The following is a 27,377-nucleotide window of genomic DNA, read 5'->3' on the forward strand; positions in this document are numbered from 1 at the left end:
AGTGGGGTGAGTGGAGTGGGGTGAGGTGAGTGGGGTGAGGTGAGTGGGGTGAGGTGAGTGGGTGAGGTGAGTGGGGTGATTTGAGTGGGGTGATTTGAGTGGGGTGATGTGAGTGGGGTGAGGTGAGTGGGGTGAGGTGAGTGGGGTGAGGTGAGTGGGGTGAGGTGAGTGGGGTGAGGTGAGTGGGGTGAGGTGAGTGGGGTGATTTGAGTGGGGTGAGGTGAATGGGGTGATTTGAGTGGGGTGATTTGAGTGGGGTGATTTGAGTGGGGTGATTTGAGTGGGGTGATTTGAGTGGGGTGATTTGAGTGGGGTGAGTTGAGTGGGGTGAGTTGAGTGGGGTGAGGTGAGTGGGGTGAGGTGAGTGGGGTGAGGTGAGTGGGGTGAGGTGAGTGGGGTGAGGTGAGTGGGGTGAGTGGAGTGGGGTGAGTGGAGTGGGGTGAGTGGAGTGGGGTGTGTGGAGTGGGGTGAGTGGAGTGGGGTGAGTGGAGTGGGGTGAGTGGAGTCGGGTGAGTGGAGTCGGGTGAGTGGAGTCGGGTGAGTGGAGTCGGGTGAGTGGAGTCGGGTGAGTGGAGTCGGGTGAGTGGGGTGAGTGGGGTGGGGTGAGTGGGGTGGGGTGAGTGGGGTGGGGTGAGTGGGGTGGGGTGAGTGGGGTGGGGTGAGTGGAGTGGAGTGGGGTGAGTGGAGTGAGTGGAGTGAGTGAGTGGAGTGAGTGAGTGGAGTGAGTGAGTGGAGTGAGTGAGTGGAGTGAGTGAGTGGAGTGAGTGAGTGGAGTGAGTGAGTGGAGTGAGTGAGTGGAGAGAAATAAGCAGCTGTGAAAGTTTGGGATACCACTACTTGAAAAAACTTTACTGTACCATTGAAAATTAGTTTAATGTTTGGTTTGATTTAGAACATCTTTCCATTTATTGCTTAATTTGAAACCATAGTCTCGGTTGAAATTGTGTCCGTGTTTGTAAATCTGATTTGCCTCGAGGACAAATCTCTGATAAAAACCCATGGGTTTGCAGAGAATCTTGGTATCGGAGAAAACTACATCGTGATCACCCACAGCGTTGTAACAGTGGTCAGCTACGGCAGAATAATTCGTTCTGCCGTGTTTCAAATCTGATTTTTGCTCACGAATTCGGTCAGAGACATGTCGCTTCGTCTCCCCGATATAGCAGTCACCACAAGTGCAGCTCAATTTGTAAACCCCGGGGTACTGTAAGTCAGGAACGACATCCTTCACGTATGGGATCAGGTCACGGATTTTGTGTACTGTATTGTTTGTCATAACTACTACTGTTACTACCACACTGTAGTGTTATTATAACTATCATAACTACTACTGTTACTACCACACTGTAGTGTTATTATAACTAGTATAACTACTACTGTTACTACCACACTAGTAGTGTCATTATAACTATCATAACTACTACTGTTACTACCACACCGTAGTGTTATTATAACTAGTATAACTACTACTGTTACTACCACACCGTAGTGTTATTATAAGTAGTATAACTACTACTGTTACTACCACACTGTAGTGTTATTATAACTATCATAACTACTACTGTTACTACCACACCATAGTGTTATTATAACTAGTATATCTACCACTGTTACTACCACACTGTAGTGTTATTATAACTATCATAACTACTACTGTTACAACCACACTATAGTGTTGTTATAACTATCATAACTACTATTGTTACTACCACACCGTAGCGTTATTATAACTATCATAACTACTACTGTTACTACCACACCGTAGTGTTATTATAACTATCATTACTACTGTTACTACCACACTATAGTGTTATTATAACTATCATAACTACTACTGTTACTACCACACTCTAGTGTTATAACTAGTATAACTACTGTTACTACCACACCGTAGTGTTATTATAACTATCATAACTACTACTGTTACTACCACACTGTAGTGTTGTTATAACTATCATTACTACTGTTACTACCACACTGTAGTGTTATTATAACTAGTATAACTACTACTGTTACTACCACACCGTAGTGTTATTATAACTAGTATAACTACTACTGTTACTACCACACCGTAGTGTTATTATAACTAGTATATCTACTACTGTTACTACCACACTGTAGTGTTATTGTAACTATCATAACTACTACTGTTACTACCACACCGTAGTGTTATTATAACTAGTATAACTACTACTGTTACTACCACACGAGTAGTGTCATTATAACTATCATAACTACTACTGTTACTACCACACCGTAGTGTTATTATAAGTAGTATAACTACTACTGTTACTACCACACTGTAGTGTTATTATAACTATCATTACTACTGTTACTACCACACTGTAGTGTTATTATAACTATCATAACTACTACTGTTACAACCACACTGTAGTGTTGTTATAACTATCATAACTACTACTGTTACTACCACACCGTAGCGTTATTATAACTATCATAACTACTACTGTTACTACCACACCGTAGTGTTATTATAACTATCATAGCTACTACTGTTGCTACCACACTGTAATGTTATAGCTATCATAACTACTACTGTTACTACCACACTGTGGAGTTATAACTATCATAACTACTACTGTTACTACCACACCGTATTGTTATTATATCTAGTATAACTACTACTGTCACTACCACACTGTAGTATTATGACTAGTATACTACTGTTACTTCCACACCGTAGTTTTATAACTAGTATAACTACTACTGTTACTACCACACGTAGTGTTATTATAACTAGTATAACTACTGTTACTACACCACTGTAGTGTTATTATAACTAGTATAACTACTACTGTTACTACCACACCGTAGTATTATTATAACTAGTATAACTACTACTATTACTACCACACCGTAGTATTATTATAACTAGTATAACTACTACTGTTACTACCACACCGTAGTGTTATTATAACTAGTATAACTACTACTGTTACTAATACTGCTACTGTTACTATCACACGGTAGTGTTATTACAATTATAACTACTCTTACTAATATTACTTCTGTTACTACCACACCAAAGTATTCATATTACTGCAGTTACTACCACACCACAGTGTTATTACTACGGTTAATACAGCACTACCACTTAGCCGCATCACACGTGTACACTCACGTATACACTCACGTATACACAGGTGTACACTCACGTTTACACTCATACACACTTGTACACTCAACAACAACAGACCGCCATTCCCCACTAAGTGGCGGTGATGTCACCATGGTGCCTCTGCCAGGCTAGATGCACTTGAGGCCACGTGACGTGTCGAAGGTTCGCTGACACAATGTCACGGGACACACCCAGATGCCATGCGTTGACTAAGATGCTTGGTGGATGCACCAGCTGTGTCCTTTACTGCGCCAACTTGCTGCATTTTATCCACCCAGCACTCCGTTCATTGTTGTGAGCGCCGCTCCTCTGCCCTGAGTTGTTGTTGGAGGGCGACTGCCTCCAACTGCCCAGTAGCGTCTTTCACGACCCTCCTCCATAGAGGTCGATCTTAACACCGCTGGTACCGGTCTTCAGCAAGTCCACTCAGCTTCACATCCTCCCGTATTGCATCAGTCCATCTCTACTCCAGCCCGTTTCTTGCCCTTTTAACCTCTATAAATGGACAAACAAGCAACTTGGGCATGAGGTGGTGGGGCATGAGGGCTACATGACCCAGCAAATGCAGCGTTGCCTGCCGGAGGAGCTCATTAATGGGACTGTGTCGCGGTCTTTCAAGGACAATCCAGCCTGGTTAAACCAAGGATGGACCGTACGCAGGCCAGCCTAAATGTTTCTAACCAGCGCAGATGTTCCATGAGGGGTCAACATTTCACAAGTATAGAGAAGGAAGGGCATGGCTGTGGTTGAGACGATCCAAAGCTTCGTGTTGCGTAACAGACCATGAAGCTTCCACACAGCATTAAACAGCCGATGAATAGATAATGCCGCCTAACTGATTCAGAGTGAGACCTCTGCTGTCAAACCGGAGCTGGTCATAAGCACACTGCTTAGATATGGAAAACTCTCCACTTTACACTCTACAAATGCTCCATTGTAGATAACACAACAACAACCGCCATTCGCCACTAAGTGGCGGTGACATCACCACGGTGCTTGTGCCAGGCTATGTGCACCTTGAGGCCATACACACACGTGCACACTTGTACATTTACACACTTGTACGCAATTGCACACTCACACACATGTACACACGTAAAGACAAAGGTCTTGTAGCCTACACAGAATATTAGGTCAAGTGCCCACCTATCAAGGACGGCACTAAACACAAGGGAGGTGGTGTGACCAGCGCCATGGCTGGCCGCCTTCGTCTCCCCCTTGCTGACGTTCACTACAAGCCACACCAGGTTCTCGTATTCATCTGAATCTAAGTAAGTTGGTAAATTTGTAAATGCGCAACTATTATAAGCCAGGTGATCACGAGGAGCGCACAGGGGATGAGAGATCGGTTCTGATGTTTGCTGTCGCCATTCTTAACCGCGCACTTGACTCGAACTCGGCTCGCCGGGTCCGTAGCGCGGTGCGCTATCCGCTACGTGAGCGCCGATGCCGCGTCAGTTGTTTCTGTCACAGTTGTTGCCGCCACTGCTCGCACCCGTAGCCCTCATCGTCCTCCCCGTCGTCGTCGTTGTAGCGCAGCGACCCGGCGTCCCGTCTGGCGGCCGCCCGCAGCGGACGTCCCCGTACTTCCAGACCCTCGCCGTGGCCGAATCGCAGCGCCAGCGCCCCGAGCCGGCCTCCCTGAGCTCGCGGGAGGATCTCGACCGCTGGTAAAACGGTCGTGGCCGGCCCAAGTTCGAGTGCGCGCCCTCCCTTCTTACAGGTGGCCCAACTCGGATTTGGAGCTTGGGCAAACGTCCCCAATTCCCAATTCGGCAGCCTCTCACCACCGTTGTGACGGTTCAGAACTGGTTTCTAGTGCATTGCACACAATACCCGCTTGGCCACTCGATGTCCGATCACGGCCACGATGCACCACTCCGCTACTCCTTCGGCAATCATCTGGCTCGACCACCTCTATCCATTCAGAGTGGTCTACATCGGCCGCTTCTACTGCCACCCATGCGCCCACCACTCGCTCTGCCTGCCTGTCAATTGCCTTCAACCCAATGGCTTTGAATACACCACACAGTCTCATTGGCTCTGGGAGAATAAGCAGGCCTGGGCTTAGTGCTTAGATAGGAGACTCCCTGGGAATACCGGGTGTTGTGGGCTGTGGCCACAAGGTGACTAGTCGAAGGCGTGCATCGATGGATTCTTGATTCCATCTATCCTTATCATTGAGGTGCATCCTCGTCGTATTCATGACGTTCTACTTGGTACCATTTCCTCCCACACGCACCACTCAATCCAATTGGCCAAACATTCCAATGTAGCGGGAGCCTCCTGATAATGTCTTGAGACTCAGTAAGGCTCTCCTGGGTAAACAGAAGGCAGCTTTAACATTTTGTCATTAGTCACCCTTTAACCCTTGTCTCTACACACCAACCTGCAGCATGTTCAGAACTCATCCAGCTGACTGTTCATCAGCCCACCTTGGCCACCTGCTCCCCGTCAGCTGTTCCCTAACTTGGCCATTCGTCCGAATCGGCTGGCAGTGATTCAGCACTTTGGAGGCAAGGGTTGGCCACTCCGTGCTGGCCACATCACCCCCTCATGTGCCGTTCCGGCCTTAACAGATGTTTGCTCGCAGCATTTGCCCCGGCGGTCTCTTGAGGCGATAGGAGGGATCTTTGTCCTCTTGAGCTGGTGACCGAGCGATCGTTTGAGTGACGCGGCTCCCTGCCCACAAGTCGCCACCACAGATCGCGGGTCGCATGGCCCAGGACTCGGGCGAGCTCAGCCTCGTGGTCACGCACGGGGAGCCAGAAGGAAAACCCCACTCAGAAAGTGGAACGTATTGGCGACGTCCTCTTCGGTAACAAATGCCCTCCCCCTCTACTCCACTCCCATCACTTCTCACTTTCCTCATTCCGAGTGTGGCAATGTCTGACAACCCCTGTGTTTTCCCTGTCCCCAATTAGACTGTCAAGAAAGGCTCGGCATCCTCTTGAGCGAGTGGAAGCAGCCCATGAGGTGCGGTCTTGGTCGTGAAGCCCGTTGCGCTGACGCTACCGACGGCAGTATCGCGCTTTTATTCTGCCCTCGGCTTCTTGTGGTGCTCACAAGGGGCCGGCATTCCACCGCACTCCCTCCCCAGCAACTCAACTACTCTCATTGCAAGGCCCACTATTCGATTCCGGATCAGATAATTTGTATGGTCTTGTTATCATTTGTATTGTTTCTCAATTATTCTCCGTTTAACGATTAAATGTAATAACTTGTTCAGTTTTGTGTGCTCTGTTAGCCGCGGTCTCGCGGCTAACAGGTGTCACATTGACCATCACCACCATGGGCCTAAATGTCAAATATATTGAACAATTGGAAATAATAACTTCTCACGCACGCAACTCGGCGCTTTCATCAGGTGCGTATCGCGTGGCGTGATTATCAAACGTGCGGTTAGGGTCGAAGCTAGTTTTGTGTTGTTTATCAAAGTCGGGGCCATGGTCCGGTCGGCCCAAGTGCATGTAGAGTCCGGGCTCCGCTCGGTTCGGGGTACTGCCGGTGCCGCCACGCTCGTGACGCCGGCACTGGTGTCTCTCCACAGCCCGAGCGAGCGCTACGAGGAGGAGATGGTGGTGCGAGCCGAGGCTCTGGTCAACTCCGGCAGGCGGCTGGTACAGAGGTACGAGCAGGAGAAGAGCCCTCTCGCCGACGGGCTGCTCCACCCACGCTCGCACGGATGGCCGGATGACGTCGCGTCCGCCGAACCACCGACCCGACGGACGACCCCCGCCCAGCCGCCAGCCCACGGGTACCCCCAACAAGTAAATCACCCGACAAGCATCATCCTGACCCATCGACCAAAAAAATTACAGACCGATAACTTACCACCCCATCCAATGACCCCAAAAACACTTTCGCAACAATATATATGAACCCGACACCCGACTTGCCCACCCTCTGACTCTATAAGACACCGAGGCTAATACAATACAAAGGCAACGCAAAACTAGTTTAGCGCCAATGGATTTGACTAAAACCACTCGTGCACAAGGCCAGTTGAAAAACTATCCTGACATTTTTATAAATTAATACACACCGTGAGGAGGGGAATTCCTTAATCGGCATGCTCGAAGTGGTCGAGTGACACGGACGTATGTTCTCCTGTACGTGCATTACACGTAGTAATGTTCTCCTGTTAACGAGGGCTACTCCGAGGAAAATGTGCACAGCGCACGCTGCGCTCCCACGGTTTCGTCTTTATGATGAGCCGCGCTTTCCATGTCACAGCGATCTGCAGGTTCTGCGCTTGTTTAGCTTGAGGCTGTAGTCATCGCCGCGATGCCGCCAGGGAGTCTGCTGAGTGAGCTCCTGCGCCCCGTTATCAATCGAAGGCTCGCGTCGACGAGCCGCGTGCCGTCAGGCTCGTTCGGAACAGGACTGTGGCTGGGAGGGCTCGGCGGGTTGTTTACAAGTTCTTGGGAGACGCCGCCGTGTTTACACAACCAATGGGGGAGCAACGTCGGCTCGGAATGAACTCGGCAAAATTATATCACTTGAGAGAGAAGGCTGCAGATTTGTGCGTGCCGTTGTCTCGTTACCAGCTTTTGGTGAACACTTGGGTGTCACGTGGTGCATTTTATCATTCTCGTGACAGACTGCAAAGGCTGAGGGGGAATTTCCTCACATCCGACATGACACAATATACGCACAGACACACGTAAAATGTACCCCCTGTACTTTCCAATATTCCTATAACTGTGCTTGATTCAAGACACTTATTACCTTTTTATCGGTGACACATTTAATGGTCATGTTTTTTTCTGGCTGTTTTGTGTGCTTGGGTCTTTGGGACTGTCCGTGATGAACAAAAATAAAATTAGTTCCTTGAGTGTAATCCCCTCCATATACGTAGGCTTTGTTCGGGCACTCCAGTTTGCTGCCACACACGACAACCAATTCCGCTCCTGCCCTTGCCCTCAGGACCCTCTTGGAAATGCAGCTTGAGACCACCAATCACTGCACCACCACTCCCCGAATGCATGATATTGCAACATTGGTCAAAAATAAAATCCATTCCAGTCATTCTCAGCACAACAACGGATGAAGGCCCCTCCCGTACGTCGCGTTCATAATGGGGGGTCATTTTACCATATTTCACCACGCTGGTGAGTGCGAGTTAGGAAAGCGTGGGTGCCGGTCAGTCCAGATGTCGCTCGCCACTGATACGTGCCGTGGGTGGGAATCGAACTCGGGTCGCCGGGTTTGTAGCGTGATGCGCGTAGCACTGCGTCACCGCTTCCCAAACGACGTATTGCACCAAGTACCTGTACTGTGCAAAACAAGTGTTGGCACACACGCATGTCCTCCTTTCTTACAATTGCTCTGACGCTTCTCTGGATCCCCTTGCTGGCAGGTGCTCAAGTCATCCACTCGCTCACCATAGCACTCTCATGGGACAGCTGCCGGCAAGAGGTTTCTGATGGGTGCTGGGAGGTATCTTTTAAACATCGCCAGGCACACCCCAATTCTCCATTTCACAGCCTCGAGACGTTTTGCACATTTGTAGATGCAGGGCTTTACATTCCTCGCTCTACATTCCCCCCAGGATGCTACTGTAGGCTGGCTCGGAGTGGGAAATATCGGCGTAAGGCACTACCACTAGAGTGTAAGGTATGCCTTTCCTTAATAATGCTTCATTATCGTCCTCATAATCTTATAAGTCTATAAACCATTTTATACAAAATTGTGAGGACCAAATAAAGAGAGATTGATGTGGCGTGGCAAAATAATTCCCGGTGCAGCGATCCGGAGCCGTTCCGGCTGAAAGTAAACATTGAGCGGCGCGATGGAGAGAAAGAGCAGTCTAATCACGAGAGAAGAAGGAGCGATGAAGGGGCCGCTCCTACCTCTTGTAGCAAGCCTCCTTTCTCACGCCTCTGGATACTTCACTGTCTATCAATGCTCACAACACGCTCGATTCTCTCCTTGTTTTTTTTTTATTCTCGTCGATTCTATTGTATGGAAGCCCCCGTTTCAGTGAGCCCGGTGCTCTCCTCCATCCCGTAGGCATTAGGACGTGACTCGCCTCCTCCCGTGGAACGTCTGACCTCCATGCCCCTCCCTGCGCTCCGCTCCCACAATGCGCCCTCTCCTCACCAGTTCCCAAGTTCTCCATTCGGTGGCCACACTTCCCCTACAAGGTGAGCCTGCAAGCGGACCCGGGAAGCTGCGATCCTTCGTGAACTCGCCAGCACTTTCCTTCAGCATCTTTCTCTGGAGGCTTCCTGAAGTCCGGAGCTCCGGACTGATTAAGAAGCTGAGTCTGTCTAAACTCCTTTATTACCTAAGGATGATTCCTTCCCGCATTATTTTTTGTACGGTGTGGCCCAAAAGTCAGGACACATCGGGTTTTTATTGTAGAGTGTGGCCCAAAAGTCAGGAAACATAAGGTAATTTTTTTACAAGGTGGCCCAAATGTCAGGACACTGAGTGATTGTCCAGGGTGGCCAAAACGTCATGGCACATCGGGGTTATTGTTGTACAGTGTGGCCCAAAAGCCAAGACACATAGGGTTATTGTACAGGGTGGCCTAAAAGTTAGGCCACATTGATTTATTGTTCAGGGTGGCCCAAAAGTCAAAAGAAAATTGATTTTTATACAGGGTCGCCCAAAAGTCTTGACAAGTCTCACACAGAGAGACTGTGTGAGACCCATAGGCATTGAGACCATGGAGACCGATAGATTTACATATAGCCTCACACCGAGACCCATCGAAACACAGAGACAATATACTTGCACAAAGACACATAGACTCACAAAGAGACTCAGACAATGGACTCTCACAGAGAAAAGACTCACACAGAGACCCATAGACATACACATCGACTCACACTGATACCCATCAACTCATACAGAGACCCAAAGACTCACACAGAGACGCATCCACTCGCTCACCCACTTATTCACTGCTTGTGCACCCACCCACTTACTTACCGACTCCCTCACAAGCTTACTCGCTCACTCGATCCCTCACCGACTCACACATCCACTCAGCCACTCACTCACCCACTCACTCACTCATAGACTATCTCAGAAATTCACCCACTCACACACTCAAATGCTCACTCACCCAAACATTGACCCACTCATCCACTTGCTCAACGACACGTGCCCAGACTCACTCGCACCCAGTCTCATTCGCTCCCAGACTCACTCGCTCCCAGACTCACTCGCTTTCAGACACTCACTCACAGTTCTTGCTCAGAAGCTCACTCACCCACTAATTCAGAAACTAACTCAACCACCAAACCACCGACTCAAATAATTCCCTCACTCATCCGCACCCACTCACTGACCTATTTCTTCATACATTCACTCTGCCACTCACTGGCCAACTCACTCACTCATCCACTCACTCAGAAACTCCTACAAACCCCGACCCATTCACTCAAAAACTCACCTTCTCACTCACCCACCCATTCACCCACTCACTCATCCAATAACTCACTCACTCATTAAAGTACTCACTTACTCACCCATTTTCTCAGCCACTCAATCGGAAACTCACTTACCAACTCGCTCAGACACTCACTTACTCATAAAAGGACCGTTTTACTCGCCCACTCAATAACCTGCTCCTTCACTCATAAAATAATTTAACCTCTCAGTCACAAACTCGCTCATCCACTTGCTCAAGCAGTCACTCGCTCACTCAATATTTTTTCCATTTATTCCCTCCATCAATCATTCAGCAACTCACCCAATCATTAAAGAATGATGTACTCACAAACGCACCCACAAACTCAGTTAACCACCCACCCTCTTACTCAAAAACTAAATTTTCCAATCATTCACCTACCCACTCATCTCGCTCACTTCCTCACCCACTCACTCATATACAAACTCGGTCACCCACTCACTTAGAAACTTACTCACTACTCACTTACTCACTACTCACCCACTCACTCACTCATGGACTCACTCACAAATTCACACTGTCACTCACTAAGAAACTCACTCATCCATGTGTAACGACCCCAGGAGACCGTTCATCGCGCGGTTTCCACCACGCGAACGACTGCGGCTGTTGATTGCGCAGCTCCCGCCACGACGATCCCCTCCACGGTTTACAGTGTTTCCCCCTCGTAACCGTGGAGTTTCTCTGGGTGCTCCGGTTTCCCCCCACTTGTGTAAGCGCTCGTCATTCATTGGTCGAAATATCTTAAAATGAAAACTCAATTCAGGACCTTACTATGACTCAGTGTGGCTTTCCTGGAGTAAATATATTATTATAAAACATTACAGGAAGTTAATATTCAATTCTGATTCCGCACCCCTCAATGCCCTTTTTAAGTTCAATTTGTGCATGTCTAATGACATGATGACACCTGCTGGTTACAAAAAGGGAAGCACGGGTACGGGCACCGCTGAAACAACATCCAATCCGAAAGGGAGAGGCATCTGGGCCAAAGATAATGGGTGGGGCTGGCCGGGATGCTCCGGGAACCCACTCGAAGGTTCCACTATAGGGCGTGGCCAGTGGCGGAGCCTAGCCGCGCTTGCGGTGATATAAGCGGGGGCGGAGAAGGACTCTTGGGTCCGGACTGTGTCGCTGCTCGCCGTCATCTCTCTTTGTCGTCCGACCACGTGGAACATCTCCTGCGTCTTCCATCACCCTCCCCGGCACGCCACCAGCCAGCGGCCTGGCCGAGCGCGGATGGTGGAACCACGCCGAGTGATCGGCCATGTGTGTGTGTAGCCCGTAGAGATGCTAACATCCAGTGTTGTATTCAGAGTGAGAGATACGGTGTTGTGCCCGTATATGAATAAAAGAAATACCCTCTACACGACGTGTCGCGGAAATCGCTCATTACACATGTAAGACTCACAAAAGCATCCATACTCAGAGACCCATAGATTCCAACAGACATCCACACACTGCAATACACACACACATAGACTCACACAGCGACCTTATAGACTCACACACAGACCCATAGCCTCACAGAGATCCATCCATTCAAAGAGACCCAAAAACTTATACCGAAATCCATAGACTCGAGGCCAATAAGAATAAAAAATATGTATTTGTACTGCAGGAATCTAACGAGCGATAAAGTCAGGGGGGTCAAAATGTAACAACAAAAATAGAATACAAAACACGACAGGAGAGGTATACAAATTATCTACAAATATACAAATGAAACTAAACAATTTTTTTCATCTTATCACAGACCCCTTAGACTCAAAGAAACCTAAACTCCTTAATTACTAAACCTCTAAGAATCGAAACCCATAAACCCGCTAAACCTCTAAACACCTAACCCTCTAAACCTATAACCCTCGAAACCTGTAATCTTCTAAACCCTAAAACTCTACCCTTAACCTTCTCATCCTCAAAACCGTAACTTTCTAAAACCCTCAATCCCTAACCTTCTAAATCCCAAACCATCTAAACCCCAATCCTCTTAAACACCTAACCTTCTAAACCCCTAACTCTCTAAACCTCTATAACCCTAAATACTAACCCTCTCAACATGTAACTCTCTAATCCCATAATAAAGGGTTTTTGGGGTAAGTTCATATAAATGTGTCGTTACACCCGCCACCACACGACAGCCAATTCATAAATTTTATCACGTAACTAAAAAATGCCGATTTGTTTCTACTTTAGGATACCGGTGTGTTGGGAGACTAACCCAAAAAAAAACCTTTATTACAGATAATATTGTTGAGTGTAGGTGTTAAACCCTCTCATCCCTGGCCCTCTAATCCTTTAGACCCTGGAAAATTCTCAAACCCATAACCTTCTAATCCCTAGTTCCCTAAACACCCCGAAATCTCTAAACTCCTAAACCCATAACCTTATAAACGACTAAAGTCCTAACCCTCTAAACCACTAAAAATCTAAATCCATAAACCGTCTACACCTCTAAACAGCTAACTTACTAAAACCCTAACCATATAAACCGCTCACCATCTAAAACACTAACCCTCTAAACCCCTTTACCCTTGAAACTCTAACCCACTAAACCCCGAACGCTCTAAACCTCTAACTCTTTCAACCCCTAACCTTCTAAACCTTTAAAAACCAACCCTCTAAACCCTCAAAACCCCTGGCATTTTAGGAACCGGGCCGCACAGCAGGAGGTGAGCAGTGGGCGAGCGAGCGAAGCTTCATTTGTATTTACAGCCGCTCATCGCTCGCATTACTGTCTGAGCTCCGCCTCCTGTCAGATCAGCGGTGGCATTACATTATCATAGGAGCGCAAACCCTACTGTAAACTGCGCATGCGAGGGATCTAGGTTGCGCACTCCTTATGAAAAGTCAGAATCCGACACTTATTTTAATCCGCGCGTGGCCTGCCCATTTTATTTACCACTTCCGTCCGCGCCTCTTTCCCGCACTATGCAGTTTTGGTAAACCCACAAGGTAACCCTAACCAAAATGAGTAAAAAACAAACATCGCTGGAGAGTTTCTTTGAAACAGGGGAAAGACCCAATGATGAACCCCCCCCCACCTCTGGTCCATGAAAAAAATGTATTCCACGAAACCGGTCTCTGGTGCCAAAAAGGTTGGGGACCGCTGCTCTAAACCACTCACCCTCTAAACCCCTAAACCAGTGGTTCTTAACCTGGGTTCGATCGAACCCCAGGGGTTCGGTGAGTCGATCTCAGGGGTTCGGCAGAGCCCCCGCCACGGAGGTCCGGACACACTTGAATTATTGTGTAAATTTGTGATGACACACACGGCCCGCTTGTCCATCACTGGCTGCAGATGATCATGCTACACTGCTTGGCCAATCAGCGCTGCGGAGAATTTAGTGCGTACTCAGTAGTCAACGTGTGACTGTTGTCGTACGTCGTGTGATTTCTTTAATATTTTATCCATACTATGTCGGGCAAAAAGAAGAAAGTGGTCGGACGAATATGTACAACATGGATTCTCATGTATCACGGAACGTGATGGGAGTGAGCGTCCTATCTGCATGATTTGCAACGCCAAGTTGAGCAAATCTAGTCTTGCACCGGCAAAACTAAAGGAACACTTCTTGAAGCTGCATGGAGACGGGGAATACAAGAACACAACACTTGCTGAATTCAGGGTGAAGAGAGCCAGATTCGATGAAAGGGCCACTCTTGGATTTGTACCTGTTAACAAACCGATCCTGACAGCATCGTACGAAGTTGCTTACCTGATCGCAAAGCAGGGCAAGCCACACACCATTGGTGAAACACTTGTGAAACCAGCTGCATTAAAGATGGCGAATCTGATACTCGGAACAGCGGCCGAAGGTAAATTATCCCAAATTCCCCTTTCAAATGACACCGTCAGTGACAGAATAGAAGACATGAGTAAAGACATCTTGGCTCAAGTAGTCGCGGATCTGATTTCAAGCCCGGCAAAATTCAGCCTTCAACTCGACGAAACCACAGACGTTTCTGATCTAAGCCAGCTTGCTGTTTGTGTACGCTATGTGAAAGACATGATAAAAGAAGAGTTTTTATTTTGTAAGCCTCTTACAACAACGAAGGCAGCCGATGTGAAGAAGCTTGTGGATGACTTCTTCAGAGACAACAATCTTTCATGGGATATGGTTTCTGCAGTTTGTACGGACGGAGCTCCAGTCATGCTGGGAAGAAAGTCTGGTTTTGGTGCACTAGTAAAGGCCGATGCACCACACATCATTGTGACGCATTGTATTCTGCACAGGCATGCGTTGGCAACAAAAACCTTACCTCCAAAAATGACAGAAGTATTAAAAACTGTGGTGGAATGTGTGAACTATGTGCGAAAAAGTGCTCTGAGGCACCGCATCTTCAGTGAGCTGTGTAAAGAAATGGGCTCTGAATTTGAGGTACTTCTGCTCCATTCTAATATTCGGTGGTTATCCCGGGGACAGGTGCTGAATCGTGTTTTTGCCATGCGTGTGGAATTAGCCCTGTTTTTGCAAGAGCACCAACACTGCCATGCAGATTGCTCCAAAAATCCTGAGTTCATTCTCATTTTAGCGTACATGGCTGATATATTCGCAGCTCTCAATCATCTCAATCAGCAGATGCAGGGTGGTGGAGTCAATATCATGGAAGCGGAAGAACACCTGAAGGCTTTTCAAAAAAAGCTACCGTTATGGAAACGACAAACAGAGAACAATAACTTCGCAAACTTCCTGCTTCTGGACGACTGTGCAAGTAAGATCGAAGATGTGTCTGGAATCGGAGATATTTCTGTATCCACGGAACTGAAGCAAACAATTGCTACGCACTTAGATGAGCTTGCAAAGTCTCTCGACGGATATTTCCCTACAAGAGAGTCATATCCAGCATGGGTGAGACAGCCGTTCACGTTTGCTGTTGAAACAGCAGATGTCAATGATGAATTCCTCGACGAAACCATTGAAATTCAGCAGAGCCAGGTTCAACAGTAACTCTTCAGAACAACAACGCTCTCAACGTTTTGGTGTCGACAAATGAACAAGTATCCAGTTATTGCTAAGAAAGCCCTGGATTTTTTAATACCATTTGTTACAACATATCTTTGTGAGCAATCCTTTTCGAGGATGCTGGACATAAAAACGAAGAAAAGGAACAGACTTTGCTGTGAAAATGACATGAGTGGCACTTGCCAAGGTGAAGCCACGCATATCTGAACTGATCTCTCAAAGGCAACAGCAGAAGTCACATTGATTTCCAGGTATGTAATTTGTTGTGAGTTTATGCATTGTGTTGGTTTTATTCTTTGAACAAGGTAATGTTCATGCACGGCTCATTTTGTGTACCAGTAAAAAACATATCTACGTCTTGAATTTGAAAAAAATCACATTTTATTTTTCACTAAAGAGGGGTTCGGTGAATGCGCATATGAAACTGGTGGGGTTCGGTACCTCCAACAAGGTTAAGAACCACTGCCCTAAACCAATAAAACCATAACCCTTTACAACCCTAACCCTCTCATACCATAATAATGGTTTGTTGGGTTAGATTGTGTAAATATAAATGTGTCGTTAAACCCGCCACCATCCGACAGCCAATTAGTAAATCTTGATTTGAAGCTTTCGTGACTGCAGGAATCCATACTCTTTGGTTCTTTCGGTAAAGTCACGTAGTTAGAAATAAAATAAATCACGACGTTTCCATCACAACACAAGCGGTCATCATCAGGCAAAGGAGTCAGCCTCTAAAGGCAAACTGTTTATCAGGGTTTGGGATGGGCATATCCCAAGTGTATCAACAGCACCAGGAGCATGGGCGGTGCACGAGTGCCAATGCAGCAACAATGCCAATGCAGCAACAATGCCAATGCAGAAACAATGCCAAAGTAGCAACAATGCCAATGTAGCAGCAATGCGAATGCAGTAACAATGCCAATGCAGTGGGTGAGAGAGCTGCCGTGGCAAGAGGTTAGATAGGTTAGAAAGGGGGGTAGGAGCAAGGAGGTCAGAGAGAGGGAGGGGGGGAGTGGGGTAGGGGGATGGGGGGGGCGCTGCGTGAGTGCTAAGGGGAGAGAGGACGTGAAGCTGGGGGGGAAGTGGGCGGGGCTGCAAGTGGGAGGCTGGGAACACTGGGGATGCGGAGGGAAATTAACTCTCAAAAATAGACTAGTACCCGGCAGATGTGATGGAACAACCATCAACAGTTAAGGTTTTACTTGGTTAATAACATCCTTCCAATGATTGCTCAATTTGTATCCATCTTCTCGGTTGAAGTTATGTCTGTTTATAAATCTGGATGGCTTCATGAACAAACCTTTGATGGTAGCCCGAAGGTTTGCAGAGTACCTTGGTATCGGAAAAAAAACAATATCATGCGAGCCCACAGCGTTATAATAATGGTCAGCCATGGCAGAGGTATTGGTTCTGCCATGTTTCAGATCTGCCTTGTGTTCGCGAACACGGTCCGAGACATGTCGGTATGTTTCCTCAACGTAGCTGCTACTGCAGGTACAAATCAGTTTGTAGACTCCAGATGGGATTAGATCACGGATTAAGAAGGCATTCCACTTCGGCCAATTGTTTCCACTATCAACTCACCTACCTACAAACTGGCCCGTTTTCTGTCTGATACCTTGCTTCCATTCACGGGCAAGACTACCTCAGCAGTATGTAACTCAGCTCACTTGGCCTCTCTAATCAAGAGAATTTCACTGTCCCCAGATGATTTGCTAGTCAGATTTGATGTAGTTTCTCTGTTCACCAAGGTTCCTGTACCTGACACCTTAGCAATAATTGAAGATTTAGTCCAACATGGACTGAATCTTGATGTACCTACTCTGGTTAGGCACTGCCTTACCAACACTTACTTCACCTGGAATGGTACTTTCTACAAACAAAATGAAGGTTCCCCCTCATCACCAGTGATAGCGAATGTATTCATGGAGAAATGTGAAACAGATGCCATCCAGACATCCACCCTACGTCCTTCCTTGTGGAAGAGATATGTAGATGACACTTTTGCCATTTGGCCACATGGCTTGCCAGCATTGAACAAATTTATCAACCACATCAATTACATACACCCATCCATCAAATTCACCATGGAAGTGGAGAAGGATGGTAAGCTACCATTCCAGGATGTTTTGTTTGAGAAGAGACCTGACGGCTCGTTGGGACACGCTGTCTACAGGAAGCCACCCACACAGATTCCTATCTGAAACCTGATTCCCACCACCATCCGGCACAGAAGAATTCCCTCATCAAAACACTACACCATAGGACCCACTGCATTTCCGACCAACACCATCGAGCAAGTGAACTGGAACACGTACACCAGGCCCTCAAGATTAATGGTTTCTCGGACCGCATTATTCGCAAAGCTGTTTCTACAACCATGGAGAAACAACCCCCTGAGAAGCCAATCAAAACCATCACGTTACCATACATAGCAGGTGTTACCAAAAATATTTCCAAAATCTTAAACAAACACAAGATCCAGGTCCGATTCAATACAGTACACAAAATCCATGATCTAATCCCATCTGGAGTCTACAAATTGAGTTGTACCTGCGGTAGCAGTTACATTGGGGAAACGAAACGTCTCTGACCGTGTTCGCGAACACAAGGCAGATCTGAAACACGGCAGAACCAATACCTCTGCCGTGGCTGAAAATTGTTATAACGCGGTGAGCTCGCGTGATATTGTTTTTTTCCGAGACCAAGGTACTCTGCAAACCTTCGGGCTACTATCAAAGGTTTGTTTATGAAGCCATCCAGATATATAAACATAGACATAATTTCAACCGAGAAGATGGATACAATTTGAGCAATCATTGGAAGGATGTTATTAACCAGGTAAAACCTTAACTGTTTATGGTTGTTCCATCATATCTCCCGGGTACGAGTCTATTTTTCCGAGTTAATTTCAGCCTGCATCCCCAGCGTTCCCAGCCTCCCACTGGCAGCCCCGCCCACTCCCCCCCCCCCCCAGCTTCACGTCCTCTCTCCCGTTAGCGCTCACGCAGCCCCCCCCCATCCCCCCACCCCACTCCCCCCCTCCCTCTCTCTCCCCCCTTGCTCCTCTCCTCTTTCTTACCTATCTAACCTCTTGCCACAGCAGCTCTCTCACCCACTGCATTCGCATTATTGCTACATTGGCATTGTTGCTGCATTGGCATTGTTGCTGCATTGGCATTGTTGCTACATGGCATTGCTGCTACATTGGCATTGTTGCTGCATTGGCATTGTTGCTGCATTGGCATTGTTGCTGCATTGGCGCTCGTGCACCGTCCATGCTCCTGGTGCTGTTGATACACTTGGGCTACGTCTATCCCCAAACCCTTATAAACAGTTTGCCTTTAGAGGCTGACTCCTCTGCCTGATGACAACCGCTTGTGTTGCGATCGAAACGTTATGATTTGTTTTATTTTATTTCTAAACAGACAAAGTTTATCACATTAACAAAACCTGCCAATTAGTTTCTCCTTTAGCACACTGGTGTGTTGGAGACTAACCCAAACAACCTTTATTATGAATAATATTAGTTGTGAAAGTCTAGGTCTTAAATCCTCTACACCCCTAATCCCTTTCAACCCCTAAACCTCATCACCCTATAAAACTCTAATTCTCAAAACCCCTAAACTTTGAAAACCCAAATCTTCTAATCCCCCAAACATCTAAACCCCTAAACTTATAACCTTCTAAATGTCAAACCCTCCAAACCAATAAATATCTAACAATCGAAACCCATAAACTCTCTAAACTTCTTAAACACCTAACTCTCTAAACTCATAAACTTCTAAACCCTAACCCAATGAACCCCTAAGCCTCTAAAACCCTCACTAAGCACCTATACCATAAAATCTTAAACCTCTAACCCCCTAACCGTCTAAACCCCTAAAAACCCCCAAAACTCTAAAACCTATAACCTTATAAACTACTAAACTTCTAACCCCCTAAACCTCTACATATCGAAACCCATAAAGCCTCTAAACCTCTAAACACCTAACTATCTAAATCCCTAACTCTCTTAACCCATAATATTCTAAACCCTAACCTTCTAAAACCCTATCCCTCTGAACCCCAAACCCTTTAAATCCCGAAACCCCGAAAACAATAACCATCTAAACACCTAACCCTCTAAACCCCTTACGCTTGAAAACGCTCACCCTCTAAATCCCTAAAATCTCTTTACCCTTAAAACCCTAACCCTCTAAACCCCTTACCCTTTAAACCCCTCCCTCTAAACCCTTAAACCCATCATCCTTTAAACCTGTAAACCCCTAAACTCTTAGTCCAATAAATGTCTAACCATCTAAACTTCCAACCCTCTAAACCCATAACCCTCTAAACCCCTATACCCCTAAACCGCTAACCCTCTTAAACCCCTAACCCTCTTAAACCCCTAACCCTCTTAAACCCCTAACCCTCTTAAACCCCTAACCCTCTTAAACCCCTAACCCTCTTAAACCACTAACCCTCTTAAACCACTAACCCTCTGTGTGGAGTATGTTGAGTAGTCGATATCACGCTGTGGGTGGGTGCAGGGTGTGTGTGGTGGGTGCAGGGTGTGTGTGGTGGGTGCAGAGTGTGTGTGGTGGATGCAGGGTGTGTGTGGTGGGTGCAGGGTGTGTGTGGTGGGTGCAGGGTGTGTGTGGTGGGTGCAGGGTGTGTGTGGTGGGTGCAGGGTGTGTGTGACATGTGGTGGATGCGGGGTATCAAAGACTGGGTGGGTGCAGGGTGTGTGTGGTGGGTGCAGGGTGTGGGTGGTGGGTGGAGGGTATCACAGGGTGGGTGAGTGCAGGGTGTGTGTGGTGAGTGTGGTGAACGTGGTCATGGTTCACACCACGCATACTGTGAAGTGGACCGGCCACCACAAAGCAGCACGCGTCGGAGGAGTGAGCGGATGGCTCTCCCTATGCGGGCCAGGCTCCCTTGCTTCCTCTTCTCCTCTTGTACCACCAACTCCTCCACCAGGATCTCCTCCTGTACTACCAACTCCTCCACAAGGGTCTCCTCAAGTACCACCAACTCCTCCACTAGGGTCTCCTCCTGTACCACCAACTCCTCCACCAGAGTCTCCTCCAATACCTCCAGGTCCTCCACTAGGGTCTCCTCCTGTACCACCAACTCCTCCACCAGGGTCTCCTCAAGTACTACCAACTCCTCCACAAGGGTCTCCTCCTGTACCACCAACTCCTCCACCAGAGTCTCCTCAAGTACCACCAACTCCTCCTCCAGGGTCTCCTCCTGTACCACCAACTCCTCCACCAGGGTCTCCTGTACCACCAACTCCTCCACCAGGGTCTCCTCCTGTACCACCAGTTCCTCCACCAGTGTCTCCTCTTCCTCTTGCACCACCAGCTCCTCCACCAGGGTCCATTCTTCCTCCACAACCTTCAACTTCGCTTTAGAGGTCTGGGCGAGCCAGCAGGATGGGCGCTGTGCCGGCTCCACTCTGTGAAGAGATGCGCACGACACCGTTCCAACTTCCTGCTCCAGCAGAGATCAGTCCCCCCCCCCCCCCTCCTCCCCCCCATCGTCCATGGGTGGACTAACTCTGTGCCACAGAAGATTAACCCAGATAATTAACAGTGCCGCAATAATGCAGCACAGCTTTGCCCACCGTGAGTCTGGTTACGAAATGGGCATTAGTCTGGCGGTGTCTCAGTGGATGCAGGGCAACATGGCAAAGAAATTGCCGCTTCATTATCTGTCCTCACCCAGAAACCAATTATGGAATCTACACGTTCTTTATGGCTGGAACTCACAGCCAGAGAGGACCTGGGTTTGATTCCCATACATGGGCCACTTTCTCCATGTGGAATGTGGAGTGTGTTCTACCAACCCCTCTACCCTGCCCCCCCCGCATGGGTTTCCAGAATCAGAATATTTATTTAGACTGGATGAAGAGGAGTCTGATGAGCTATGAAGCTCTTCTTTCACAGATGTCCCATCAAGGCACAGAGTCAGCAAGTTACAACAACAAACAAAACAAAAGGAGTACAAAGTCTATAAGAGTCACTAAAAATAATAATAAAGTGTATAAATACAAATGGCATAAGTCAATAAAATCCTGTCGTTTTTCAACAGCAACAAAAACAGCCTCACACCACACCAAGACAATCCTTCAATAAAATTGCACATTAAAATTTCACTTCCATTCCTCTGGGTTTGGCAACTGAACCCTCAGAAACACGCCGTGCAACCAGTGTTGGATGGACATCTCCGCCAGTGTTGTAAATTGCACCTCCAAATCACTCAATTGGGATCGTACAGCAGCAGTAGCAGTAGATTTGTTCTGTACAGCAAACAACTTGGCAGGACCCTCCTGAAAAAGAGTCTTGAGACTGAGTGAGGCTATTGCTGGCTAAATAAGCGTAGAAGTAGAATGAAGAGAAATCGATATTAAACACACACAGGACCAGAGTCGTCCCCCGGGTACGGTGTATGGGGGTGTGGACCCCGGGCCCTGAGCTTTGGGGGGCCCTGCGCTACGATGTCACGGTGTCAGACATGATATTTCCGTTTAACACATAGGCTCTCGCTCCGGATTGGCTCACAAGTGATGACATTACATTCATCCCTCTATTTAAGACCGAAAGAGGGTGATTTCTCCGCGATTCGAAAGTCCACACGGTGTAACTTGCCTCAGGCCCCGCACCCTCCTATAGACTGCCTTGACCACTGGACAAGCAGATAGTGGCTTACCGTCGCTTAGCAGCTCCAGAGCGCTTCACACTGCCAGGAGCAGCAGCGGTGGTGGTGGTGGCTTTGCTGGCCGTGGTGGTGCTGGTGGCTGCGGTCCGGAGCCAGCTATGAGCCAACGCCTGCGCTGGCGTCATGCGACAATTCGGATCCCATCTGTTGAGAGATGCATGGGGGACACACGCGGCCACGTGGTGAGAGAGGCATGCTGAGAGCTTTGATGTTCCTTTCTTTTCCCACGAGGTCCAGGAACGCACAGCAGCAGCGGAAGCCGCAGTAGCAGTGGGTGCCCTCTGATACCCAGCAGTGGCTTGCACAGACCTCCCACTCCTCCACAGAGGGCTAACTTCTACAGAGGGCCAGTGGCACCGCTTATTGGCAGGTCCACTCAGCTCCACATCTTCCTGGTGATCGGTGCAGAGCGGTCGCTGATCAATTGGAGGAGAGAATCCTCGTGGGGAGCGGGGGGGGAGTGGTGGGTGGTTCTTACCGCAGACAGCAGCTGATGAATTTGACAAACTCCGGGTCGTCGCTTTTGAGCACCCTGCGCAGTGGGAAGCTCCCCGGCACCCTTTTAATGCCTGGGCAGAACATCTTCCCCCGATGGTCTGCAGGAGCCATGCACAGCGAGAGAGACGAAGTCACCAACCACCACGTCGCCCACCTACTCACTTACTGACCGATCCATCAACCCACTCATCCACCTACCCACGCATTCTCTTCCACCTACCCAATTGCTCACCCACTCATCTACCCACCCACTCACCCACCCTCTCACTGACCCGCTGACCCACTCACTCACACACTCACCCATCCATTCGCGCAATTACCCGCCAACCTACTCGCCTACTTACCCACATACCCACCCACTTGCCCACACACCCATTTACCCACCAACACACCCAAGGAATTAAAAATACAAAAACGCCCCCTCCAAAACAAAATAACAACAGCCTGAGGCTACTCCCTAAAACTGAATCCGGTCTGTCACTCACCCCACGCTTCAACTCACCAAAGAACTGCATTCTGTCGGGTGCTGCATTCACCAAGTACCTTGGAGGCATCCCCAGAATCTGCACATGGTTGACATGAAGACAAAGGTCACCCGTAAACTGTAGGGGCAAGTGCTGTTAGATCGAGTAGCAAAAGCAGCAGCGTTTGTTGAGGGCCAGCACTGTGGCGCACAGAGACAGGAGTGGCGGGCCACATTGACCCAGGTACTTCACACACTCCACGAGGTACTCAGTTGAGGCTGACTCAAACTAGAGGAGGCCCAGGACAGTTCAGACAATCGTCACTGGTGTTGGCCATGAGCTGGAATCGAACTCTGTTTCTAGCACAGCAGGCTGACCGCTACACTACCGCTCCCCTACACATACAAGACACACACGTGTACACACAACATATGACGGCCGTTATTCACAGATCACCAAGTGACCACCCCCCCTCCTGCCACCCCCATAGCCCACGACTCCACGGAAAGAGAGGGGGATCACGAGCGGACAGACGCCGTGTGGGAAATACCTCTATGCAGCGCGGGAGGTGATCTCCGTGGCTGTTGGACCGGAATAATTTCCTGCCCGTCGCCAACTCTGCCACCGTGCAGCCCAGCGCCCACATATCCACTCCACATGTCAAGCTATAACCCAGCAACAGCTCCGGAGCCAAGTATTCTAGGGTCCCACCAACATTCATAGCTGTACAATAATCACAAGAACAACAAACATTGGTGCGTGTGTACACACTGTCTTAAACAGCATCATCATTATACACATAAACAGTCACATGTACAGACACTCAGATACCCACACACAGACACACTCAGACAAACACTAACATATAGACACTCACCCGGACGCAGAGACACCCATGCATAAAGACAGCCATACAGACACACACACACAGACACTCACACACCCAGGTGAGGTCACTCACGTTGATTTTCCACGAAAAAGCTCATGCCAAAGTCCGTGATCCTCACGGTGCCAGTCACGGTGTCTTTGACGAGAACATTTTGCTGCAGGAGGGGTAGAATGAATACAAACTCAGAGGTTACGCCAATATCATTCAGCCAGCAGTGGATCAATCACATACCACGACACGCACTAAACAGGGGAACTAGATGAGGCATAGCGCTGTCGACTAGCGTCAGTCAAGTGCAATATTCGCTGTTTTCTGACAGCTGTCACTGGGTGGTGCCCCTTTCAAGTGCGTCAAAATTGGAGATGTGAGTAGAGGCGTGTCACGTTCAAAGCACTCTCAGGCACCATCAAAGTAAAGGGGGTGGCTCTATTGACAACCGATTGCCGTTGCTCCAACAGGAGAGCTGCATGGAGCTCACAGCCAGATGAGTGCCCGTTAACGAGTTACAGACAAAAAGCCACTCACAAGAGAGTGCAAGGATTCCGTGATGCTTTCCACTGCACCTTTGTCTTTGGACGTTTTCAATTTGCAGATTGGAATTCGATAACGAGCAGTTGTCAGGCCAAAATGTAAGTTTCGCACGTCTTGAAAATTATTCTTTTTGACTCCGTTTTGTGTCTCCCAGGGTTTGGGGCAACGCTGATCAACGTTGCCGGTTTTGTCTCTGGTGAGTCCCCAAGAGCGACACGACTCTACACTATAGTTTAATTCATACCAGATCATCTTCACCAGAGGTAGCATGACCCTGCCTCCTTCCAGTGAGAAGGGCAGAGCTAACGTATCAACCTTGTGACCAACATGGCCGGATTTCTCTGTGGAACGAGTCCCCAATAAAGATACACCTCTGCACCAAAGTGAAAGCTGAACGCTGTGTCCACTCACTGGCTTGATGTCCGCGTGGACGATTTTCCTGGAATTGATGTGGCACAAGAACTTGAGGATGCCCCTGGTGTAGGTTTTCACCATCGCCATGTCCAACCGCCGGAGCCCCGCTTTTCTAATCACTTCATGAAGGCTCTCCCTGCGAGAGAGGCAGAAGCAGCAACAAAAACACAGCATCAGTGCCATCCCCTACAATGCTGCACTGATTCTGATAACGAAAATCATGTTAATATTGTACGTTCATGTGCACGTTCATGACCAATATTAAGAGTTATAGTTCCGTGTGGGTTGAGGTCGTCAGTTTGCCAATAGACCAATTAAATTGGCATATATGCCAACTTGACAACTTTATATCATTGGCTTTGTTGCCGGGTGGTGGAGGGCTATCTATTGGGAGAAGATAAAAAACTCCACACAGAAAAGAAGCTCGGATTCTCGCCGAGAGACACAAGCATCACCACTGCCATCCAGCCACCCTGCTGATTGAGTGGAGGCGTGGCTTGGTAAAAGTGGCAGGGCTAATGGAGAAAAGAGAAGTGGCCTCCAATGCACCCATGACACATGGCAGCTCCACAGTATTGCAATGCATGGGTGGCGTGGGAATCTCAAAATTAACAGCTTGCCGCGGTGGCGAGATGACATCTCCCCCGCCTGGTATAGAGGAGGTTGTAGGTTTGATCCCCACCGTGACGCCTGTACATTTGGAGTTTGCATGTTCTCCCCGTGGGCACGTGGATTTTTCTGTGGGTTCACTGGTTTTCCCCTCCACATTTAGAAACTACATACTACTTTTTAAATTTTGATTTAAAGCTTTCGTGACTGCAGGGATTCATATTCTTTTTCTTCTTTCGGTAAAGTCACGAAGAAGGGAAACAATAAAATAATAAAAATATAAACCAATAAATTTCTCACGATGTTTCGACTGCAACACAAGCAATCATCAGGTGTGAAAACCACAACAAGAAAATTTGAAAAAAGTGGCGGTTATTTTTAACGTCATGAGAATTTTATTGTTTTATATTTCTATTATTTTATTGTTTCCCTTCTACGTGACTTTACCGAAGAACCAAGAATATACATGTTACTTTGTTAAGTTTTTATTTGTGGCCAGGTCGCTTCTAAAAAACTAACGAAAGTTTTGATTTAAAGCTTTCGTGACTGCAGTAATTCATATTCTTAGTTTTTTCGGTAAAATCACGTTGAAGAGAAACAACAAAATAATAAAATATATATAAAACAATAAAAAATTCTCACGACGTTTCGACCATAACTCAAACGGTCATCTTCAGGTGTGTTGGTTTGCATAAATTTATTTTTAAACGGCGCATTTATTTAATTATAAAAAACGTTGGCGTCACGCGCAGCGATTTGGCAGTTTGCCCAGGACTAGTCCATCTATTTTTTTGAAAAGAGGAGGGGGGAGACGAAATTTTTTATAATGTATGCTGTCTGAAAGCCACTGTAAGCGTGAACAATTAAGAACTGAAATGGTTTATCAAATCTTTCCAATGATTGCTAAGATAGAATCCATCTTCTCGGTTGAAATTGTCTCTGTGCTTGTATATGTGGATAGCCTCATGAACGAATCTCTCATGGAAGCCAGATGGCTTACAAAGAACCTCCGTCTTGGAAAAGTCAATGGCATGTGAGCCTGCTGAATTAGAACAATGATCTGCTACGGCCGAGGTGTTGGTCCTACCGTGTTTAAGGTCTGCTTTATGTAGTAGTTACATTGGAGAAACCAAACGCCATGTCTCGGACCGCATTCGTGAACATAAAGCAGACCTTAAACACGGTAGGACCAACACCTCGGCCGTAGCAGATCATTGTTCTAGGACCAACACCTCGGCCGTAGCAGATCATTGTTCTAATTCAGTAGGCTCACATGCCATTGACTTTTCCAAGACGGAGGTTCTTTGTAAGCCATCTGGCTTCCATGAGAGATTCGTTCATGAGGCTATCCACATATACAAGCACAGAGACAATTTCAACCGAGAAGATGGATTCTATCTTAGCAATCATTGGAAAGATTTGATAAACCATTTCAGTTCTTAATTGTTCACGCTTACAGTGGCTTTCAGACAGCATACATTATAAAAAATTTCGTCTCCCCCCTCCTCTTTTCAAAAAAAATAGATGGACTAGTCCTGGGCAAACTGCCAAATCGCTGCGCGTGACACCAACGTTTTTTATAATTAAATAAATGCACCGTTTACAAATAAATGTATGCAAACCAACACACCTGAAGATGACCGTTTGAGTTATGGTCGAAACGTCGTGAGAATTTTTTTTATTGTTTTATATATATTTTATTATTTTGTTGTTTCTCTTCAACGTGACTTTA

At 47.5% G+C, this 27,377-nt stretch overlaps 1 long non-coding RNA gene across 2 annotated transcripts; it reads left to right on the forward strand.

The window, feature by feature from the left end:
• Positions 1–695: 695 nt before the first annotated feature.
• Positions 696–11,932, forward strand: LOC142923142 (uncharacterized). 2 transcript variants are annotated; one of them, XR_012940548.1, is made up of 4 exons: positions 2,071–5,957; positions 6,064–6,115; positions 6,690–6,909; positions 8,502–11,932. It is a non-coding gene; the product is annotated as an uncharacterized LOC142923142 (long non-coding RNA). The 2 variants fall into 2 exon arrangements; XR_012940547.1 differs by having other exon boundaries at positions 696–5,957; positions 6,064–6,909.
• Positions 11,933–27,377: the final 15,445 nt, after the last annotated feature.

This window comes from Petromyzon marinus, unplaced genomic scaffold, assembly GCF_048934315.1.
Source record: "Petromyzon marinus isolate PM22_M1 ecotype Great Lakes invasive population unplaced genomic scaffold, UKy_Petmar_22M1.pri1.0 PM_Scaffold_30, whole genome shotgun sequence".
Taxonomy (NCBI): Eukaryota; Metazoa; Chordata; class Hyperoartia; order Petromyzontiformes; family Petromyzontidae; genus Petromyzon; species Petromyzon marinus.